Here is a 17,019-nt window from a genome sequence, read left to right on the forward strand (position 1 = left end):
TAGCTTGTTGCGCACCGCATTACCCAGTGCACTTCAAAAATAAGAACCAACTAAAACTGGTTACTTAACCCGTTTCCAAGCCCCAACCCCAGATACGTGGATCTGCAAGGAGGCGCTCCAGAACAGGCTCATCCTTTTAGCCAGCTGCAATCCTCTTCCGGGCTCTAGACCATCACCCTCTCCAGCGCCCCTTCCCCTGCCTCCTGCCCTGCACCCCAGAACAGAGAAACAAGTCCCGACAGTCTCCTGCTGTGGATGACTCTGGGATCTGTGGCCCCTTTGAACAGGAGGACAACACGCCCTACTCAGGAGCCTGCATCCCCTCCTTGGAGAGCTCCAGTCACTCTGGCCTGGGGTTTCCCGTGGAGGCCCCCCCCCCCCAACCGAGCTCACGCCCCACTGGGACCGGCTCCTCTGGTGGGTTGCCTACAGCATCGGGGTCCAGGAGCTGCTCTGTGTTCTGGAAGGACCTGCAGTCATGGTGCCGCTCCCCTCCGGGAAGGGCTGTACAAGGATTCTGTGAAGTTTATGGGCTGCGAGTGTTGGTCTGGGAGGCTGTGGATGCAGTGGTCACCCACCGGTGGGTGCTGGGTTCAGGTTGTGTGTGGATGGTCTTCACATTTCTGTTGTTACCCTAAACCACCTGTGTCTTCTGCCAAGAGGCTGTGCTGGAATTTCATCCCACCTTCCTCTCTCTCCTTCCTTCGTGGACATTTTCGTACCGTGATCGTACTTTTTCCTGAGCGAAAGGTGATTATTCTTCTCCATGGATATTTGAATACTTCACTGACTACACCGCTTGTAAGGTGAGGGGAGGAAAGGGGAATACATGGCTATGTGAGTGTCTGCTCTTCTGCACCCCCTCACCGCCCCCCATGTGATGACTTAGGGAGAGGGAGAGGCAGCCATGGATACAAGAAAAGAGCAGGCCGGGGAGCTAGTGGTGGCTGTGTTTATTTCCCACAGGGAGGGCGTGTCCAGACGGAATAGCCCCGTTTGCATTACAGCCTTGACCATACAGGCTTCCCTGGTGGCTCAGATGGTAAAGAATCTCCCTGCAGTGCGGGGGACCTGGGTTCGATCCCTAGGTTGGGAAGATCCCCTGGAGGAGGGCGTGGCAACCCACTCCAGTATTCTTGCCTGGAAAATCCCACGGACAGAGGAGCTTGGCGGGCCACAGGCCATGGGGTCACCAAGAGTTGGACAGAACTGAAGTGACTAAGCACAGTTTGAACATATGATGTGGGCGTCACACAGCAGTATCCAAGAGGTCCCAGATTGAGAATGGTATTCTGTGAACCCGCATCTTCCCTCTTAATGTTTGTTTTTCTTTTCCATATCTCTCTGGCTATTACTGTGTGTGCTTTTTCTTCTAGATACTTTTCTTTCTTTTGCTTTATAGCTTCCTCTCTGCTACCATTTTTGCATGTGGAAACCTTTCTGATCTTCTGTGTTTTATTCTCTTCCTGCCACATCCTTAGCCTTTCTCCTTTTAGTGGCTAAGAGGAAATATATCTATTTTACTATCTATCTATCTATCTTCTATCTGTTACAGTCTTCTCCAGGTATAATTCCTAGGTCATGATAATTACTGCAATTCAGATTTAACCTAATAGGTTTTGTTGATCACCGAGGCATTAATTTCTTCCAAAGCTCTTATTTCATCCTCCAGAACGATCTTCCCGACGCTGAGATACGTAACCGACAGAAGAGTTTTATTTGTAAGGAAGACTTGCTGACTCTTACGGTTATAGCAATGCACCCGCTTTCATCATGCAGTAAAGTCTAGCTCGATGCATAAGTGAGGATATTCATCAAACTTTTCTGGCTGCTTGACGGCGAGTCTTCAAAGTTACAGGGTGACTGCAGAGCTTCAGGGAGACTGTTTACAAAACTGCAACTAGATGACTTCCAAACCACCAGGTGGTCTGGACAGGTGATCACACCAAGTGTCATCGCCTGAAAAATCAGACAAGCTGGTTGTAAACGGGAGTGTTCTGAATTGAGCTTCTTCGGTTTGCAAAATCTAGTTGGCAAATGGGCAGATGATTCAGGCAAGCACAGGGAGCCCTGCAAATAGTGACGACAGCCACTGGGAAGAGGCCATTCTCTCCATTTGGAGTTCAGAGGGATTAGTTCATAGTCCTCAGCATTTTGGTTTTTTTTTCCCAGCCTTGATCATATATTCACTGATGACCATCAGCATTATCATCCTCAAATCTGTACAAATTATGTACAGTAATTACAGTAGTCTTACTACTGTTAAAATAAGACTCTTTTCCTTATGCTGACACAAACATGGCTACTGTAATGTAGCCTTTCCTACATGCTGCCCTGAAATGAAGATTTATAACCGATTTATATTTAATCTTTTGACAACACTCCTTCAGCATTGGCAAGTAACAGAAGCTAAGAAACATTTCATTTTAAAATCCTGGCACCGTAAAAACAATTATCAATATGCATGTCATTGTAGTGGGTCGGGAAGAACTTTTTTCCTGTATTGTCTCAGAGATTAAATTATTTCAGGGTCAGTGCATTGTGATGTTTTCTTCTGCAAACTAGAAAACTTTCTCCTACCACAGTGTTAGTTTCAAATCTAGTTACTTGATTTCCTTCATATCCGTGCCGTTTTTTGTTCATTGACACAAGGACGATACAGTGAGATGTATTCTCCATCCTCAAAAATCTAAAGTGTAATAAGTTTGATAAAAAATATCTATGATTTATGGTGGGTTATAAAGTGATTTACGCACCCAGAGAAAAATGTAAATCAAAAGTAATGGGGATGTAAGGGCAGTAGGTTTACATTTGATGGATGAATCAGTAAGACTTCTTGGAGGTGGTGGTGGTACATCTGGATCCCAAAAGGCTGAAGAGGAGAATTAGGGCCTCTAGAAATAGGGAGAAATGATGCATTTTTAGATGTTGTTAGCAGCAAAGGGGAAGAAATAGAGGTGAATATTTATTAAGTACGTGTTGAGAGATGGCCCCTGTTAGGATGTTCATAATCTTCTCTCTCCCCAAAAATATATAAGGTGTACAGGTAAAAGTTCTTCCCTGGTGGCTCAGGAGGTAATGAGTCTGCCTGCAATGCAGGAGACCCAGGTTCGTTCAATCCCTGAGTTGGGAGGATTCCCTGGAGAAGGGCATGGCCACCCGCTCTAGCATTCTTGCCTGCAGAATTTCGTGGGCAGAGGAGCCTAACGGACTATAGTCCATAAAGTTGAAAAGAGTCAAACATGACTGAGCAACAAACACTTTCACTTTCACAGTTTATAAAAGGTAATATCATGACTCTTCACATTTATAAAATGAACATGTGTAGAAAATATTAGTTAATTCATTATTCAGTGAGGGACATAATAAAGTACCAGTTCGAAGAACACTTTAGAAACTTGGAATCCACGATTTAACTGTCTATTATGTCTATAGAAATGTCCAGCAGACCAAACATGTTTAAGCTTTCATCTTTCTCAGAACCCACATTATTTGCACATCTGCTGGACAAAAGTCAAGCAATGACAATGTCACCAAGTCTGGGACCTTCAGTCAGTATGAAACAATGAATGCATCCCCCGTGTGGCTACAACTGGCTGTTTACATTTAAGTGAATAAATGTATGTATCATTAAAAAAGCTGACCCCTTCATTGCACGAGCCACACTCCCTGTGGTCAGTCATCACCACCCGTGGGCAGTGGCCGCCCCGGCGGAGGTCACAGGGAGAACGCGTCCATCATTGCGGAAGGTTCTGCTGCACAGCTCTGCTGTAGAAAACCTCTGTGTGGCTTTTGAGCTTCCCTGATAGCTCAGTTGGTGAAGAATCCGCCTGCAGTGCAGGAGACCCTGGATCCATTCCTTGGTCTGGAAGATCCACTGGAAAAGGGTTAGGCTCCCCACTCCAGTATTCTTGGGCTTCCCTCGTGGCTCAGCTGGTAAAGAATCTGCCTGCAATGTGGTAGACCTGGGTTTGATCCCTGGGTTGGGAAGATTCCCTGGAGGAGAGAAAGGCTACCCACTCCAGTATTCTGGCCTGCCTGGAGAATTCCATGGACCATGTGGCTTTTGCCTCCATGATATCCAAAGGACCAGATGCCCACATTTATTGCCTAGTTTCCAAGTTTCAGATAACTATTCTGATAAAGGGAGGAAAAGGTTTTTCTTGTGAGGCCCTGATTTAACTTTCAGAAATGAGGAGTAGGGGAAGGTGAATATAGAATTAGTTAGTCTAACACAAAGAATGGAAGGGCCAGATTTATTAAGCAAAGGTGTCTGAATCTCATCCAAGAGGTAATGAGGAGACATTTAGGGAGAATGATCCGGTCAAAGATTTACTTTAGGAAAATTAATATGAAAGCAATTTGGAGAATGGATACGTTCTGGAGAGAACGACCTACTAGGAAATTGCTTAGGTTCAGAGCAGAAGAGAGGCGGGAGGAGAGGGAAACTCACAAGGACAGTAGATGACACATCTGTGTTTACACCCACCCGATGCATGGTTATTACCCGGTGCACACAATGACATTGCCTGTTTACCTACATTTGAAAAGGCAGAGAAAGCAAGTTGTTTCTTGTATGAATAACTGTTGTCGAAAATATTGGTGTCAGGGAATTGAAAGCTAAAGGAGTTTGTTTAACAGTAGTGTAAGTGAAACTGGTGCTGCATTAAAAAGATTTTATCTGCATTTATGATTCTTGGTGAAATTTCATTTATAATAATAGAATGGAAAAGCTAAAACAAGCTTTTATGACATAATTTTCTATTTCTAATTTCTAATAGAATTAGTTGTAAATCAAGATGGTTGTCTAATTTGTGGTTGTCAGTATGCAGATGTAATCAGGGTTTGAGAGCTCTTCTACAGAAGGAAGAAACGATCATGAAGTTCACAGACGTTTAGAATATAAAGGGAAAAGCACCTATTAATGTGGGCAAGTCAACCACCAGTGAGGAGATCAAGGGAATAAGAAAGTCTGAGAACCAGACGTTTAAGGGAAATTGAAAGATTTCCCCAGATGATGGTGGTGGTGGTGCTTTAGTCGCTAAGTCTCGTCTGACTCTTGGCGACCCCGTGGGCTCTATCCCGCCAGGCTTCTCTGCCCATGACCTTTCCTAGGTCAGAATACAGTAGGAGATTGCCATTCCCTACTCCAGGGGGTCTTCCCAACCCAGGGATCCAACGCTGGTCTACTGCTTTTCAGGCAGATTCTTTACAGATGAAGCCACGAAGGGAAGCCCTTCAGCAAATACTTTTCACTATTTAGTGTTTCTTTTGTGTCTTTCCCTTGAACCGATCACTGAGGCTAAGCACTGTAGACTCCCTCGTGGCTTGTCAAGATCTAAGATACAAAGACGGGAAAATTAGGGTCCTCACGCCTAGCAATCTGGGTTCCACAAGCACGTAGACATATGCAGCAGTGGTGGTGGTGTTTTAGTTGCCAAGTCGTGTCCGACCCTTGTGATCCCGTGGGCTGTAGCCCGCCAGCTCTTCTGTCCTGTAAACCCAGTTGCAGATGAGCACGCCTGAGGGATCAAGTGCCGAAGCTGTGAGGGTGGTACATCCACGTGGCCTCTTGTGGGCGAGGGCAGGCACGGCTTCTCAAGGACACTTGGGACAGACTTTAAAGGTAACTGGGGATTCCTCCTGAACTGAATGGATCCCAGGGCAAAGGCAGGTGTGGAGGCCTGAGGACTGAGGGTTTTGAAATCACAAGTGTTTTGGTGTCAGTACTGCAGAAGACAGTGCAATTAAGATTGGATATCTTGGCTGGGAAAAATTCCTGAGGGACTGTGATGAAGAATTTGAGCGATGAGGACTTCCCTGGTGGTGCAGTGGTTAAGACTCCGTGTTCCCAATGCAGGGGGCCCAGGTTCAATCCCTGGTCTGGGGACTAAGATCCTACATACAGCCTAAAACAAGCAAAACACCTTAAAAATAAAAGAAAGGGGGCAGAAAACACAAGTAGCTAAGTAAACATTAAAAACAAAAGAATTTCAGCTGTGAATAGCAGTTTTTTATGATTATTTTTAGTGCCATATTCTAGGAGTGTTGCTTTCTCTAATGATTAGTAATTCAAAATATCTCCATAGAATAATAGAAATATATTTTGTAGAAAGATATAAACTGTAAATGAATATTTTTTTACAAAGATAAAACCAGTACTTTAATTAAAGGTTCTTAACTTCTGCTCGTTGGCCTCCAACCTGGGGACCCTGGGTAACACGTTTGCCCGTTTGGTGGAAAGATGCTGCTGTAGGTGAAGAAAAGCTAGTATCATCCTTTGTTTTGTTTCAGTAGATGGCACGATGTGCAATTCTCTTAGCAGTTTGGAAGTTTCTTCTTCAGGAAGAGAGGAAGTTAGAAAATGGGAGAATTCCTGGGAGACTCTTGAATAATAAAAAGGCCTCAGTCAGCATGGGGCCCTTGGAAGGAGATGAGAGAAAAAACTTGGGACCATTTATGATGGCGCCTCTTGAGATTTAGTGAGGAATCGGAAGGCACAGCTGAGAGGGGGCAGACCAGGTTGCTGACTTGGCTGTCTATGGGGACCGAGACTGCGAATCAAGCCCAGGTGACACCTAGGATTGCCCAGGTACCAAGGCTCCAGACAATGAAGCTAGAACACAGCGTGAGTCGAGTCAGAAGTCGCAGACTGCATCTTGATTTGTCTCCACCTCTGAACCTGCCTGCTCTTAGATAATGGGTGGTTTGTTTTATCCACACCTTTTCAAGGGGTTTCAGAGGTTTCTCCTAACACCTTCGTTTCAATGAAGTGTCGGTGTGCTGTGATCCCCGAGGCCTGAAGGAAGCTCTAAGGAGAGATGTTAGGGTCTGGCTGGGGGGTGGGGGGTGGCTGCCCAGCATCTCTGAGCATGTGTCTCTGATCGGGACAGAGTCTTCTGAGGATGTGTGAGAAGATGCACCTGGATGGGATACAGCATCGTGGGAGTGTGCGGTGCATCATTTCAGCACTGAAAATCAAAGAGAGAAGTCTCTGTGTTAGAAGCGTGTATTCTGATTCCTCCTCTTTGGGTTTATCCTTCCCTCTTCTCAGAATTCACCTGCAACCCAGGAGATCCAGGCTCAGTCCCTCAGTCAGGAAGATCCCCTGGAGAAAGGCACGGCAACCCACTCCAATATTCTTACCTGGAGATTCCATGGACAGTGGAGCCCGTCAGGCTACACCACGTAGGGTCACAAAGAGTCGGACACGACTGAGGGACTAACATACATACACACACAACACACACACACATTCTCAGAATACTAGGATTCTTCCCTGCTGTGTACACACTTGTTAGATACCCTTTAAGGTCTGTGTAAATCCATGCAAGATCTATTCTTAGATTATAAAAGAGTTGTTAAGGTAAAGATTGTCTTGGCTATGTTTTATGATTTTTCTCATGTTACTAAAATATTTTTTTTTATTTGATGTTAATATCATTGATGGAAGCAATCTTATAGGTTCGTAATATTCTTTTGTTTCCTTAAAACTACATTCTGCCTCTTTATCACTGTTCTCCACCTCCCCCAAGCAGCCTGGTTTCTTAGACCGACAAGGTTTAAATAAGTTCAGAAACTTACTTAGATCTTTCTTAGCTCTTTTTCAAGAAATCATACAGTTAAGGTCTTCATTTTCTCTCGTCATAAATCTTCTAGCTTAGTTTAGTTTTCTTTTACAGAGATGGTAAGAAGCCTGGGCTGGCACCTGTGGCATTCTGAAAGCAAGATTTGTGTCTTCTCTGGGGTGAGGCGGTTGCAGAAGGTAGCACGCGTTTCTGTAACCTGTGGCACAAGCCTAGTGGCCCTACTGTGTGTCTCGAGTTAAAATTAGTTAAAGAAACTGGTGAGATCAAGTATTTGACCATGAGTAGGATTAGTATCTCCATGGAGGACACTATTCTAGTGGAGAGTAGTGGGAAGTGGAGAGTAATGCAGATGAAACTGCTGTACATAAACCCTGCCCTTAGGGGCTTGGAATCCGGCTTAAACAAATCCACCCCTGCAGATACGGAGAGAAGGGCTTCTGAGCTCAGCCAGACGAGCTGCACGTGGATGGGTCCTCGGAGGCCTTTTGATCTGGGAACCCATGAAGAAGCCTGTCCTGGCCCTGGGGTCCTCGAGTAGCTGTGAAGAGCGTTTCGGCCAGAGAGATTCAACTGTGCTCTTCTAGTGCAATTGCACATTTGCTCAGTCGTGTCTGACTCTTTGCAACCTTTTGGACGGTAGCCCACCAGGCTCCTCTGTCCCTGGAATTCTCCAGGCAAGAATCCTGGCAGGGGTTGCCGCACCCTCCTCCAGGGAACCATCCCAACCCGGGGAGTGAACCCATGTCTCCTGTGTCTCTTGCAGGTGAATTCTTTACCTGCTGAGCCATTGACTCATAGTTCACAGTGTTATCAGCCTTGATTAAGAGAAGACAGTGATTTTATATTTTTCCTTCAGCGTGATGACATCATCTGACATTCCTGACTAACCACCATGTCCCTGAAGAACACTCGTTTTTCTCATATTTTAAGGAGTAGTAGAGAGTTTATGAATTTGAATTACCACAGAAGACCTTTTGAAATCAATATGGGGAAAGATCAGATTTATTAACATGATCTATTTTGTCTCATCATTTGGTCAGATAAAATAGGATACGTGAAACATTGGAATTTGTAAGCAGATATTTAACAGTTTTAGTGAAATTGGAAATACTATACTTATATGAAATATTTATACCAAAATGCTGATATTGGCTATGGGAAATGAAATAGGAGTGAGCATGTGGGAGAAGGGAGAGTCACACCTTGCTTGTTACTTTCTAATCGATGTCATTTCTCTGGGCACTCATTTTCTTTACAGGTTTCACTAAAACTTAGAACGCTGAAAATGAGGGGAGTTTAAAATCATTTTTAGAATATCAAGAAAGGCATCACTTCTATAAAAATAAATAAGAAATTCTATTGATTCTAATGTTATGCCATAGATTACCATTTCTTGCTGTAAAGTACAATTTCAGAATACATGCTACCTCTTAAAAATGAGATTTACCTTTCTTGGTTGATAATTTTTGTTTCTGCATATTCTTGCTGAGTGCCAGTGCCGTAAAACGTTCATGGAAATTTCCATGAAACTTTTACTGCTGATTGAATGAGGGAAGGACGGTGGCGAGACTGATGCTGAAGCAGTTAGTGATTGCTGGCCATGGTCCTTAATTGCCAACCTGTGTTCAAGTGCCACTCTTTAGAGCCATTGAATCAATCCCCTACAGGATTTAGTAATAATCGGCACCCTAGTCAAGGTAATTGTCCCCGAGTTGAGAGCAAAGTGTAGGCTTTGTAATCAGGAAAACTCATATGCAAATATCTGACTACCTTTTGGCCACCTTGGAGCTGGCTGTCTACCTCTCTGAGCTTGTGTTTCCTCATTTCTAAAGTGGTGCCCATCACACCTACCTTTCAAGAATAAGCATTAATGTAAGCAGATCTGCCATTGAAATGAAATTTTGGAATCCACTTTGCATCTCCTTCAATACCCTTTTACAAACTACACATTATAAAACTGTTTTTATTGTTTGGAAATGCCTCAATATTTTTTTTTAAGTGCATTAACCAGCTTGAAAATGTTATCCGCTAGATGAGATCCATATCATTGTTTACAATAGTCACTCCTGCAAATAATTTTTCTACAATCCACCTGTATTACTTGCACAGTAATAGTGATTTATGAAAAGAAATGAAACTCTAGTAAGCTTTAAATCAATTTAAGGGCTTTCCACTATGGTTTATGGTTTATTTTCCATTATATTATTAAATATTTCATTGTGAAGGACCTGGTTAGTTTTGATGCAGTTTTGAAAAGAATTATACCTCTGATATTTCTAAAAATTTAGCTGTAGATTTACGATGGAAATGGTGTGTAAGAATATAAATGGTGATTCATTTGTAGCAGCAGGACAGTGGTCACTGAGGAAGCCAGTGTGTGAAGTGCTCACAGGTATGAGTACCTGGGAATAACTCAAAGTCCATATTTCTTGACAGCAAATGAAAATAGCTAACATGTATCAGACACTGTGCTGAGGGTTTTACCTGTATTATTGTTTCAAATGTTCTTACATAAGCCTGTGAGTTAGGTACTATCATCATCTCCATTTTGCAGACAGAAAACAGCATTGCGAGTCAGTTGATTTGCCAGAAGTGACAACACAGGGCTTGGCCTGCCCTAGATGGACACGTCCTCGAGCAGAGAGGTTATCTTCCAGGAGCTCGTACACAGCCACCTGCAGTGTCAACAGTTCCTCCCATCTCAATTTGAGTTACTGACCTTCACTCAACGTAGTGAAGAGTTGAGACTTTTCTAGGACCCACCTTGCCCGTCTCCTGCCCAAGTTCATATCTGGGTGTATGGTAGTTGGCTTCAATCCTGGTTACTTACTTAAAATTATTTCTTAAAGTATGCTCCACTCTACATTTTTTTTCTCTTGGCAGTAGAGGTTTGGCTATTACTGTTAAAATGAATAATGAAAAAATAAATTGGCATCAACAACAACAGCCACAAAAGCCAGTCAGAGACATTCACTTTCATCAGCAGATTTTGCCTCACCAGATGAAATTACGTGGCAGATACATTAATTTAAAAAACCCTAGCACAAAAATTGAGAATTAAGTTATAACTTTAAGGGTAGAGCCTCCTTAGAGATTGCTAAACATGTTTTAAAAGTACATACACTGGGTGGATGGTTATATAATTGGAAGTTGTTTATAGCACATCATCACCTTGGTTACTCTGCAGGACGTAAGAAGATGGCTTGTTAAAAAAGCGTGGAATGATGTGGTTGGATTCAGTGGGGTGTAGTAACCCCCGGGATAAAGATTGAAATAAAAGTGTTTATGTGTAATAACTGTCCTCCTTTAAAGTAGTTCTACTTATAAACTTTCAGAATGCAGATTTTTTCTTCACTTAACATTCAATAATACTAAATTCTATATAAACTTTTTCAGTATTCTTTTTTTACTTTTATTTATCATCTAATAATTTGTGGTGTTAAGATAATATTGTTTATTTAAAATACAATATGCTAATATTTTGAAGGGATGTTTGAATATAATCCAGTATAATCCAGTAAGTTTGGCTGGTGGAAAGTTATTCTAGATATTTGATAATCATGGCTACTTGATTTTGGGGGCTTCCCTGATGGTTCAAGCAGGTAAAGAATTGCCTGCAATGCAGGAGACATGGGTTTGATCCCTGGTTTGGAAAGATCCCCTGGGGAAGGGAATGGCAATCCACTCCAGTATTCTTCCCTGGAGAATCCCATGAAAAGTGGAGCCTGGTGGGCTGCAGTCCAAAGGGTTGCAAAGAGTCAGACATGACAACATGCACACATTCTATTTAATGTGAATTTTACTCTGATGCCATCATACCTGCTCCAACTTTCACATCATGTAAAATGTGAGACATCTGATGAATATTTATTGAATGCTGACTAAATTTAAGGAACTGCCCAAGTCATTTGGAAAAATGGAGCAGGGGAGTTGTATCGATAGGAAAGGCGGGACAAGTACACAGTCTGTGGGGCAAGATTCTTTCACTAGTTTCCATTAGGTTGGAGTGCACGTGTTCTCCATGTTTTTGATGATCCAAAGCAGATTTCATGCAGAAGAGATGATTCCAGGAATATGCATTAAATGCTTTTTATACAGAACTGCCTTAACAAATTTGGTTCAGTATGCATTGCTCAAACTAAAACTAATGGGTAGTATCAGGCCAACAGGAGGAGAAATTAATTGTGCAAAGATAGCTTGCTTGCCTTCATGACTTTTCACACAAGTCATGTGAAAAAAAGTGAAAGTGTTTGTCGCTCAGTCGTGTCCGATTCTCTGCAATCCCATGAACTGAAGTCCTCCAGGCTCCTCTGTCCGTGGGATTCTCCAGGCAAGAATACTGGAGTGGGTGGCTGTTCCCTTTTCCAGGGGATCTTCCCGAGATAGGGCTCAAACCCAGGTCTCCTGCATTGCCGGCAGATTCTTTACTGTCTAAGGCACCAGGGAATATATTCCAGCGCATTTGGTTGAGCACAGGTGGAAGGACCACCCCCCAAAAATACAAGAGCAAGCATTCTGGCAAATTTGGGGAGAGGAGATTCTCTGTTCCCCAGATCCTCACCACAGGATCCAGGTTGCAGTTTCAGAAGCTCTGGTCATGGATCTGTTCCACAGTAGGATAGCAGGAGTGAAAGAGGACTGAGTTACTCCCTATGTGACTCAAGGACGCGGTAAACTGAGAGGGCAGGGCAGGTTGAAGGTGGTCGATGCAGCCAAGTGGTGCAGACAGCAGTAACATCACATCCTCAGTATTTACAAAACAGGAACTAAGGTATGGTTCAAAGGGGCAGGAGAGCAGAAGCTGAAAATACTGGTGCCGGCCTCGGTGCCGAGGATGAGCTGGATGAAGTCTGTGAAAGGTGCTTCGTTCCTTCTCGTTAGATGCTGGTTTTCCTGCTGTTAGGACAAGTCTGTGGTTTAAAAGCGACAAGACTATGCTGGATGGTGTTTCCTACTTTTCCTAATTATTTAGGGAAATATCTTTTACTCCAGGAGAAATCAAGGGAAGACTTTTTATAGGAAATGCCATTCCAGCTGCATCTTGAATGTGTGGGTCAGATTTCCAAGGTGGTGATACCAGTGGAGACGGGCAGAGGGTGAGCAGTACCCACGTGGGTGTCGGGAGCGGCGGCGTGTGGAGGAGGAGACGGGGAGAAGCCTGGTCCTGTCTGTCTCTCCGCCCATCTCTGTGCTCCCTCTCAGAGGTTCAGACCTCCCGCTCCCACCCTCCTCTCTCCAGCCTTCATCGTCCTCATATCAGCTCCCTCAACAGCCGGCTACTGCCCTTCTCTACGTGACCGACGAATCTTCTTAGCGTTGTCATCTGTGTGTCTGCCAAGCGAGGGCGAGAGGGAGCAAGACATCATTGTTATGTATTCTCTTCTGTGCTGTCTGCTTTAGTAGATGTTCCCCACGTGTGGCTATGCTCATGTAGATTGTTTATTTATTTACTTTTAAAACAGTGGTTTCTTAATAGTTGCTAGCCAGCTTCTCAATAGGTCCTTGTGGCTATTGTGTGAGAGAGTTCCGGTTGGTTCACATTTTCATGCCCACAGAAAGTTCTCATGAGCAGCTTGATCTACTTGATGTTTTAATACGCTCATATGTGATAAAAATAACTTTAAGTCACGTGTGCTCCTGTGGCTTTTTAGTGGATAGATACTGAACGTTGTCTTACCTAGGTATAAAGTACGTGAAAACTCACTTCTCTTCTCCCCTAGAAAACAAATTATCCAGGCAATTAAACTCTTAATTTCTCTATGACAACCGGTGATAGAAACTTGTGAGGTCAATGAAAAGTTTTCATCAGAATCGGAATGAGTTTTCTTAAGCATTCATTTAACCTATAAAAACAACATCTTCAGCCATAAGCCCATCATCTAAAATACACTAAAACTGGAAACTGCATATTATGCTGGTTTCTCAAAACACCAAAGCAAATAATGTATCTTCTTTTTGAGTAGAGATTTTACTGGATAGACGGTGAATACTGTTAATGTTTTGGGCATTTTTTGGACCAAGAAAACAAGAAAAGAGAATAAGAGAAAATACCTGAGGAAGCATAATGTTAAGCAAAGTGGGAGAGAAAACCTGAAGATAATGATAAAATGACAATGCTAAGAAATCCTCATGGGATGCTTTGAATGGACCCAGTGACTCACAGTTTAACAGGGCCCTGCACATTAGCTAGGGCTTCCCTCGTGGCTCAGACAGTAAAGAGTCTGCCTGCAATACAGGAGACCTGGGTTCCATGCCTGGGTCGGGAAGATGCCCTGGAGAAGGAAATGGCAACCCACTCCAGTAGTTTAGCCTTGCAAAATTCCATTACATCTATCGGGGGGTGGAGGGAACATCTGAATGACAAGAGTACACTTTATGAAATCATTACCTCAACAGACCCACCCTTCTGGTTCCTGAGAAAATAATTATGTAAGTTTATGGATGACTTGGGTGGAGGGGTGAGCTTAACTGTCAGCAGACTCTTCAGCGGTGGTGTCTAATACCTCTGTGCTCATAAACTGTACCCCTTGGGCTTGCTGGTGATCAAGCGCTACACAGTGGATTGTATCCTTCCTCCAATTCCGCCCCCCCCCCCAAGGAATACATGAACACAAGATGCTCTAGAAAAGGTACTCTTCTGCAGTCTGATAAAGCCAGGGATGCTCTGTGCCCAGGATGTGCTGTCTTCACACGCTGTGGGGTCCCGCAGCGAGAGGACCGCCTCAGCTTGGCAGCGCCTAGCACGGTCTGGCTACAGATTCCCTGATTCTTTGCTCTGACACCTTGCAAGAGCTTGCAAAGCCCCCTCATGTTCTGCAAGGGAGAGTTGAAATACACGCCATCAGTCAATGTATGGGAAACAACAAAATCAGCGGAAACAACAAAATCACTCTAAAAACTTTGTTGTTTTTAGGATGTTGGACGATTGAGGGGTCAAGTAGCATCATGTCTCCAACTTAATTATAAGTCAATTCAGCCAAAAAGTATTATGTGCAGTATAGGTGTACATATCTATATGTACACACACACACAGGGCACACTCAAAATATGCGGAAAATCTTCACAATGAGTGAATTGCAGGTAAGGTGATAGTTTCCAAGATTTTTGAAATATCTCCAGGTTTGAAAACTTGTTATATGTAAAGAGGAAAATCTATAACTCAAAGACAAGTACTTTGATTATCTTGGACAGTGAAGAGTTTGCAATGTGCCAGAGTTGATTAGTAGAGGGGAAAAAAAAAAGATTCAAAGAGAAGTAAGAGCAGAGAAGATTCATGTTGTTGACTGGAGGCGGCTAAATACACAGAGAGAAGTTCAGGGGGTCCCTGTTCCCATTGCCTTGTTCCTTTAGGGGTCATGGCTCCATTTTTACGTCTCTACCTTATACGCTCCCATCCAGCCGGTGGGAACGTTGCCCAGAAGATGGTGAGGGTGTCATTTGTGCTGATTCCTGTCCTGTGCGCTCCAGACCTCAGCGTGCCAGAGAAGCTTGCCAACTTGGAATGGTGTGATGTAGCCAAGTAGGTGGGAAGCCACCTGAAAAGGGGCTTCCGGGGTTTACCGGAGGGCCCAGCTGCTTGACCACGTCGAGGCAACAGCTTGAAACGCGCCGTAGCCAAGACTGACCTGACCTTGATCCTTCCTTCGAGTGGCTATTAATCCCCCGCTTGTGCTGGCTCCGAGAAGCGCTGTGTAATAGATTGCATGTCATCGTGTATGCTTCCAGGGCACCCGCATCGGCATGCAGTATTTTCTAACTTCTCAAGGACTTTAGTGAAGGTTGTAGCGCGTAGAGGTGGGTATCCCAATCTTCAGCTTCTGCCTGGCTCTATCATTAGCTGAAACAATATTGCGAACGTTGCTCTTGCCCTAAGGGAGAGAGAAAAATCATTTAGTTCCCTGCAGTTTCTGAGATGCTTCATTTACTATTGTCAAGTCCTTACTAATACACGCTTTCAACAATGCTGGTGTCTCTGCGCCCCACCCTGCCTCCTGTGTGAGCATTTCTTATTTTCATTCTTTTTCTCCTCCCTCCCCACCCCCCTTTTTTTTGGTTTAACCTTTACAGTAGGTTATGAAAATTGTAAGTTGATTTTGTTCATATTGCTGATACAATTTTTAACAATGAAGTCTCTTTCCTCCTTCACTGCTCTTGTCATGGTACACATGAAAATTGTCAGAGTTCTTGGGATCTTCTGTCACTTGTTATGGTATTTCGATAACTTTAATATATGGTTCTGTCTGTTGCATTTTATGATATACATAAAACTTTAAGAATATGTGTTATGTCATTGTTGTATTTGCTAATAGCTATATAATACTCATATAGACTTGAATATCTTGCAGAATAAGGCCCTAAAGCTGCGAAGAATTCTCAAAAATCACTTCATATCACTACAAATAATTCATCTTCCTTTTCACATTAAAGCTAATATTAATCTCTGGAAATTAATAATTATAAAATATATTGCTAGTAAGTGATAAAATTATAAAACTTGACATCTTTATCACGCTTTACTTTTTTTTCTTTTTTTTACTTTAGAAATTATGAAAGCATGATAACACATTTGCAAGAGAGTTGAAAAATACAGAAGAAGGTTATATAAAGTTCTACTATAAATTAAAATTATTTTTATTAGATAAATTAAGATGTTAGTTGGAATTTCAATATCAAACTCTCAAAAATTACTATGAATATATAGATATTAGAAGACTATAGTAGACTTGAAAACTTCCCTGATGGATCCGTGGTAAAGAACCCACCTGCTCCCCAGGAATGCAAGGATTCTTTAATATCCGCAAATCAATCAATGTAATACACCACATTAACAAATTGAAAGATAAAAACCATATGATTATCTCAATAGATGCAGAGAAAGCCTTTGACAAAATTCAACACTCATTTATGATTAAAACTCTCCAGAAAGCAGGAATAGAAGGAACATACCTCAACATAATAAAAGCTATATATGACAAACCCACAGCAAGCATCACCCTCAATGGTGAAAAATTGAAAGCATTTCCTCTGAAATCAGGAACAAGACAAGGATGCCCACTCTCACCACTACTATTCAACATAGTGTTGGAAGTTTTGGCCACAGCAATCAGAGCAGAAAAAGACATAAAAGGAATCCAGATAGGAAAAGAAGAAGTGAAACTCTCGCTGTTTGCAGATGACATGATCCTCTACATAGAAAACCCTAAAGACTCTTCCAGAAAATTACTAGAGCTAATCAATGAATATAGTAAAGTTGCAGGATATAAAATTAACACACAGAAATCCCTTGCATTCCTATACACTAACAATGAAAAAACAGAAAGAGAAATTAAGGAAACAATACCATTCACCATTGCAACAAAAAGAATAAAATACTTAGGAGTATATCTACCTAAAGAAACAAAAGACCTATACATAGAAAACTATAAAACAC

General features: G+C 42.7%; 1 protein-coding gene across 4 annotated transcripts in view; it reads left to right on the plus strand.

Moving 5' to 3' along the window:
* The window catches only part of PRKN (parkin RBR E3 ubiquitin protein ligase), a 1,207,894-nt gene that overhangs the window by 412,424 nt on the left and 778,451 nt on the right, over positions 1-17,019 (plus strand). The window lies entirely within an intron of this gene.

The sequence above is a fragment of the Muntiacus reevesi genome, chromosome 3, assembly GCF_963930625.1.
Source record: "Muntiacus reevesi chromosome 3, mMunRee1.1, whole genome shotgun sequence".
Lineage (NCBI taxonomy): Eukaryota > Metazoa > Chordata > Mammalia > Artiodactyla > Cervidae > Muntiacus > Muntiacus reevesi.